Source organism: Sinocyclocheilus anshuiensis, unplaced genomic scaffold, assembly GCF_001515605.1.
Source record: "Sinocyclocheilus anshuiensis isolate Anshui unplaced genomic scaffold, SAMN03320099.WGS_v1.1 scaffold2925, whole genome shotgun sequence".
In the NCBI taxonomy this organism is placed as follows: domain Eukaryota; kingdom Metazoa; phylum Chordata; class Actinopteri; order Cypriniformes; family Cyprinidae; genus Sinocyclocheilus; species Sinocyclocheilus anshuiensis.
In genome coordinates, this window is record NW_015539170.1 from 285784 (window position 1) to 291783 (window position 6000).

Genomic DNA, 6000 nt, shown 5'->3' on the forward strand with positions numbered 1-6000 from the left:
TAATAAATAATTGATGATCTTAAGTCTTCATTAATTCATGACGCCACAAACTATAACACAAAGTGATGATAGACAAGCTCTAAGGAAGGAATCATATAGTTAAAGGGTTAGTTCACCCAAAAATGAAAATTCTGTTATTAATTACTCACGTAATGTTCACGACAGTACCATGACGCGAGCGTGTGGCGGCGCTGACACACGCTCGCGTCATGGTACTGTCGTGAACACGCGTCCACAAGTGACACAGTAGAGACGAAAATGTGGAATAAAGTCGTTATTTTTGTTTTCTTTGCGCAAAAAAGTATTCTCGTAGCTTCGTAACTTTACAGTTGAACCACTGATGTCACACGGACTACTTTGTCAATCATCTTGGTACTTTTCTGGACCTTGAACGTGGTAGTTACCTTGCTGTCTATGGGAGCGTCAGAGAGCCCTCAGATTTCATCAAAAATATCTTAAATTGTGTTCCGAAGATGAACAAAGGTCTTACGGGTTTCGAACAACACAAGGGTGAGTAATTAATGACAGATTTTTTATTTTTTGTGTGAACTAACCCTTTAATAGGGACCAAATCTAAAAAATTGTCTGCCTGTTGTGGTTACAGGCCTGCTCCTAACTTGCAGTGTCATGTTTACTGGAGACGATCGAGAAGTTTTGTTAGTTTGATGTGCCTTGTTTCTGGAGATCTGCCAGCAGCCTCTTTCTCCTCTTCTTCTCCGATCTCCTCTGTTTAATCCTGTTCAGAGATGGAGGGGGGCAGAGCACAATCAGCTGACCATGAACTTTCCCAGCAGATGGATTTCAGAAGGGTTGGGAAAGACATGGAATTTGCCTTTAACAACGTGTGTGTGTGTGTGTGAGAGGGTTGGGGGCGTGATCATGGAGGTGCGGGGCCCCATCATAAGAGCACAGTCCTACTTTAATGAAGAAAAAAAAAAACCTTCAGGCAGGGCGACGGAGTTGGACCCTGGGTGAAGAAGGGTAGAGGGGGTTGGGTGTCCCTCATTCAAGTCTCTTGCAGCATGGAGCGCCGTTCCAGACAGACGAACAATGGGGGCAACTGAACCCGGAGGGGGTGGGGGACTCCAGGGGGGCTGTAGCACAGGAACAGAGATCCTGAGAAAGCAAGCTAGTGTACAAGAGAAGTGAGGAGTGTATAAAACATGATATCAGAAACCGAAAGCCTTGGTTTAAAATGGTATGGTTGGCAGCTTTGATTGTGTGGTTGTTGGTATAATTTGTGAGCATTGTACAGTCTTAAAGTGATGGAAATTTATTGGTATATGACTATTATTATTATTATACCACTGCTGGTATGAAATGTCCGTTTAAAGGATAGTTCACCCAAAATTAAACTTCTAATCATTTACGCACCCTCATGTCATCCCAAACCTGTATGACTTTCTTTCTGTGGAAATTAAAGATATTTTGTCAGATGTTTTTGTTCATATTTTGAAAAAAATATCTTCTTCTGTGACAGAAGACACATTTTTGGGTGAGCTATCCCTTTAGGGCAAGTTGGTTTACATGTTTCTGGATGATCATAACTACTCAGTCCCAAAAAAGCTGGAAAAATAGGTAACCTGACTGTCTTATATGTTCAAAACCTTTTCAGTTTAGTTCAGATTATGCTTGTATAACTGTTAAAGCACCGATCAGAGGTGCGTTTCCCAAAAGCATCGTTAGCTAACTATGGTAGTTAGTTCCATTGAAATCTATTGGTAACGACAGAACTTGCGACCATAGTTGCTTTTGGGAAACGCACCCCAGAGCAATTTCTGGAAGAGCACTAACAGGCAGAGCTAGATGAAGTGAACTTGACATTTATGAGTCACACAGGAGATGCATCACTGCCTAACACTTCAAGATTATTTCTGATCAACTCCAAATACTCATGGATTACTTATGTAAGCGCCATCAATTATGAGATTATCACTATTTGTGGCACTGTAGGGCATTGTGTGTTGTATGTATCTAGGAGACAGATTGTGTGGAGTAAACCCAGGGGCATCATGCACCTGTTTTATTTTTTGAGGGGACACCAGTGGCAGTCCTGACTCACTTGATGATGACACGAAGGCAAAGCCAACTTTTACCTTTTAAGTAGTTATTCTCTTATAACTTGATAAAGTATTGAGCAAATGAATCCGGGTTCAAATACCAGCCTACACTACCGTTCAAAGGTTTGGGGATAGTAAGATTTTTTTTTTTAAAGGAAGAAATTAATAATTGTATTAATCAAGGATGCGTTAAATTGATCAAAAGTGACATTAAATATATTTATAATGTTACAAAATATTTCAAATAAATGCAGTTATTTTGAACCCTCTCTTCATCAAAGAATCCTGATTTATTTTTTTTTTTTTACAGTTGCCACAAGTTATTAAGTACAAATTTTTTCATTGTTGATAATAGAAAGAAATATTTATCTGAGCATCAAATCAGCATATTAGAATGATCTCTGAAGGATCATGTGACTCTGAAGACTGAAGTAATGGCTGCTAAAAATTCAGCTTCGTCATCACAAAACTTTTTTCATTACAGAACAGTTATTTTAAATTGTAATAATATTTAGCAATTTTGCCATTTTTAATGTAAATGCAGCTTGCCCATTTTTATACCTACAATAATTGTGCAACTTAAGATTATTTTTATATATGTAATACAAAACATAATCATATTATTTGAATTTATTTTCATGTTCATTATATTGATGTTAATATAAAGTATTTTATACATATGCACCTGGCTTAAAAAACTAAGGGAGCATCCCATAGGACATAAAAGACACCAAAGAGATCTCTTTATTGTCAGATTCTCAGATGTTTCGCCACAAGAAAAAGAGCCCAACAATATCATAAAAGATCCCAATGTCTTAAAACATCCTTCTTAACAAATTTCTTATGAAAAATAAATTTCTTATCAAACTCCAAATGATCAGCCTGTTTTCATTTCCTTAAGAAATGCAGACCAACAACCTGCATAAAAAACACAACTAAGATCCCCAATAAATCTCCAGAGCTTTAAAAGAGCACTGAGCAATAATATGTTCCTCTGGGATGTGCTCCCTCACTTTGAGGGGCCACGAGGCTTCTGGGTAAGCCAAAGGTTTTCTCTTTGGCACTCCCTGTCCTGATGTTCGGCCTCCCAGAGGCAGCTTTGACCTGAGCTGTTGCTATGCCCTGATGAGACCATCTGCTTTGCTCTCTGTGGTGATCCAGCTCTCTTTCTCTCTCCGTCACTCACTGGGCTCCAGATCAATGCTAGGGAAATGGCATGGGCTTGGACTAATGCCTTCCAGTGACAGAAGTACTTTTGAAATCCCACAGTGTCTCCTTTGGTAACATCACTCATATATGTGAACAATTCACTTTAAATGTTCAACTAACATGATGTTTGTTTGCACTGTTTCTCAGTACGCTCACTGATTTGTTTTCACATCTGAATAGTACATTCTTCCAGGGCTCAGATGGCTGTGCATGTGCATTGTGCCCGTTAGACCTCTTTAGGTGCGAATGAGATGGAGTACAGAGAAAGACAGCGACTGCGGTCATATGAGGATGCCATTAGCTTCCTGACAATCACACTGAAAAAACCTTCCCTTTGGGAACAGAATGAGCCAATGATGTAGACGCAGGGATTACCATTATAACATAGAGCCACTGCTGGGAGATTATTATAACAATCGTCAGTCAGACTAACAGTCTTGCTGATTTTTAGTAGAATATGCAGGGATGCAGAACCGCTCTTACCCTCTTGAGAGGCTCTTACAATGTCTTCGGATAGATTTTGATATAATGTGGCAACCATGTAAGCTCCTTGTCGACGCCTCCCATAATGTGATACAGTTTGAAGAATATGAATTGCCTCATTTGAATAAATGGAAGATTCAATTAACTGTTGTGTTGCGTCTTTCCATAATGTTAAAAAGGATTTTTCACCCAAAAATTACAGTTCTATCATCATTTACTCATTCTTGTCTCCTTCCAAACCAAATTTTAGCTTCTTTGATATACTATTCTTTTGTTAATATTTTTGAATTAGATTTCATTTTTCTGTTTTCACTTTAATGTTATTTATCGTTTTAGTACTTTTGTTGTGCTTTGTCAATTTTATTAATTATTTATATGTGTCCATATAGTCTTTTATCAATTTTTATTTATTTGTTTTAGTTTATTTAGTTATTTTAGTACTTCAGTTTAAAGGGGTCATATGATGTTGGTAAAAAGAACATTATTTTGTGTATTTGGTGTAATGAAATGTGTTTATGAGGTTTAAGGTTCAAAAAACACATTATTTTCCACATACTGTACATTATTGTTTCTCCTCTATGCCCCGCCTTTCTGAAACGCGTCGATTTTTACAAAGCTCATCGGTCTGAAAAGCGAGGTGGGCAGGCCGGGGGCTAGAGTGAGGAACGGCCGGAGGGCTAGAGAGAGCGGAGGCCGGTGGGCTTGAGAATGGCACGGCCGGCGGATTCGACGAATTCACACAGCGCCTTCACGACATGGCGGCGGCGGCGGCAACAATACTACAGCGAGAATAAAAGTTACGCCTTCTTTCTTTGCGTGAACATTTGGGCGGCGTTATGCAAATCTTCCCACATTGTGACGTAGACGTGGGGGCGTGTTAGAACGAGCCGTTTTAGGTCGGCGTGGCTGACTCTTAACTTTTATAAAGAATATCTCTTTGGATTTGAGACTTTAGTCTTTGCAACTTTACAGATCTTCTTTATGCACCAAGAGCTTGTAACACTCCAAAGAGAAAGGAAAAATTGAAATCGCATCATATGACCCCTTTAAACTAAATGAAAATGAGAAATGTTCTTTTGGCAACTAGCTGAAATATAATAAGTTACGTTTTTTCTTATATTGTATTTCATTTCAGTTAACGTTTATTTTGATTCAAGTAACAAGTTTTGTTATGGTTGTAACAAAAAATTATTATTGCATATTATTGCTTTTTTGTTGGTTTTGATTGCTTCTATTGTCCTCATTTGTAAGTCGCTTTGGATAAAAGCATCTGCTAAATGTCTAAATGTAAATGTTAATGCTAGTTTTAGTTAACAATAATAACCATGTTCAAAACCTGTATGGTTGTAATAATTTTGTTTGGACCCCAGTGTTCATTAAAATGTCTAATTAGAATTAAGGTTTGATAGACATGAGGGTGAGTAAAGGGTGACAGAATTTTCATTTTGGGGTGAATTATCCCTTTAATTGTGAAATTATGTAACGTGATTGGAGGCAAAATATAGTTCACATGCTAATATTCGTTGTCATAGCTATTATTTGATGTCAGAAGTGTTGCGGGTGATTTTGTTCTCTTGTTCAGACATGCAAAAATGTCAAGCCTCTGATTTGCATATTTCACCCCCTCTCCATGGAGCAGTTGGAGACGGTGTGGAAAGAGGAAGGCCTGGACAGAACCAGACGCAGATGAAAAATGATTCCCAGTGGGATGTGAACGGCTGTGATATGCTGATGTCTGAATGATGAGTTTGATAAGGGGCGAACAGAGGTTATAAGACACTTTTAGTGATCTGGCGAAGGAAGAAATATGCCTAATGCTGAAGGATTGCCTCAGTTGAAAGTGTCACACCTATTCTTAACACCAGATCTCTTCCATGTAAATTTGGGTTTTTATGCATGATAAGCAATGGATATGTCAGTTGTTGGTTTCTATTTCTGTAGTGTCTCTTAATGAAATCTTATTGGTCCAAAATCCTGCTCAACATCAGATCAGCCACATCAGCCTCTATGCTGCTACCAGTGCATAGAATGATGACCCATTGTTTTTTTCTTTCTTGTTTTATAGTCATTTCGCTCGAAAATATGTCACAATACAGAAGTAGGCAGCTTCCATTTAATGCCGACTTTAAAACTCAATTATAGTCAGATAGTTTTTTTGTTTTTTAATAGCAATTTTATATACAGTGGGTACGGAAAGTATTCAGACCCCCTTCAATTTTTCACTCTTTGTTATATTGCAGCCATTTGC

The 6000-nt window shown here is 38.2% G+C and overlaps 1 protein-coding gene across 2 annotated transcripts in view; it reads left to right on the plus strand.

The window, feature by feature from the left end:
- LOC107683822 (MAP/microtubule affinity-regulating kinase 4-like) overlaps positions 1–6000 on the plus strand; it is a 62307-nt gene that overhangs the window by 27604 nt on the left and 28703 nt on the right. The window lies entirely within an intron of this gene.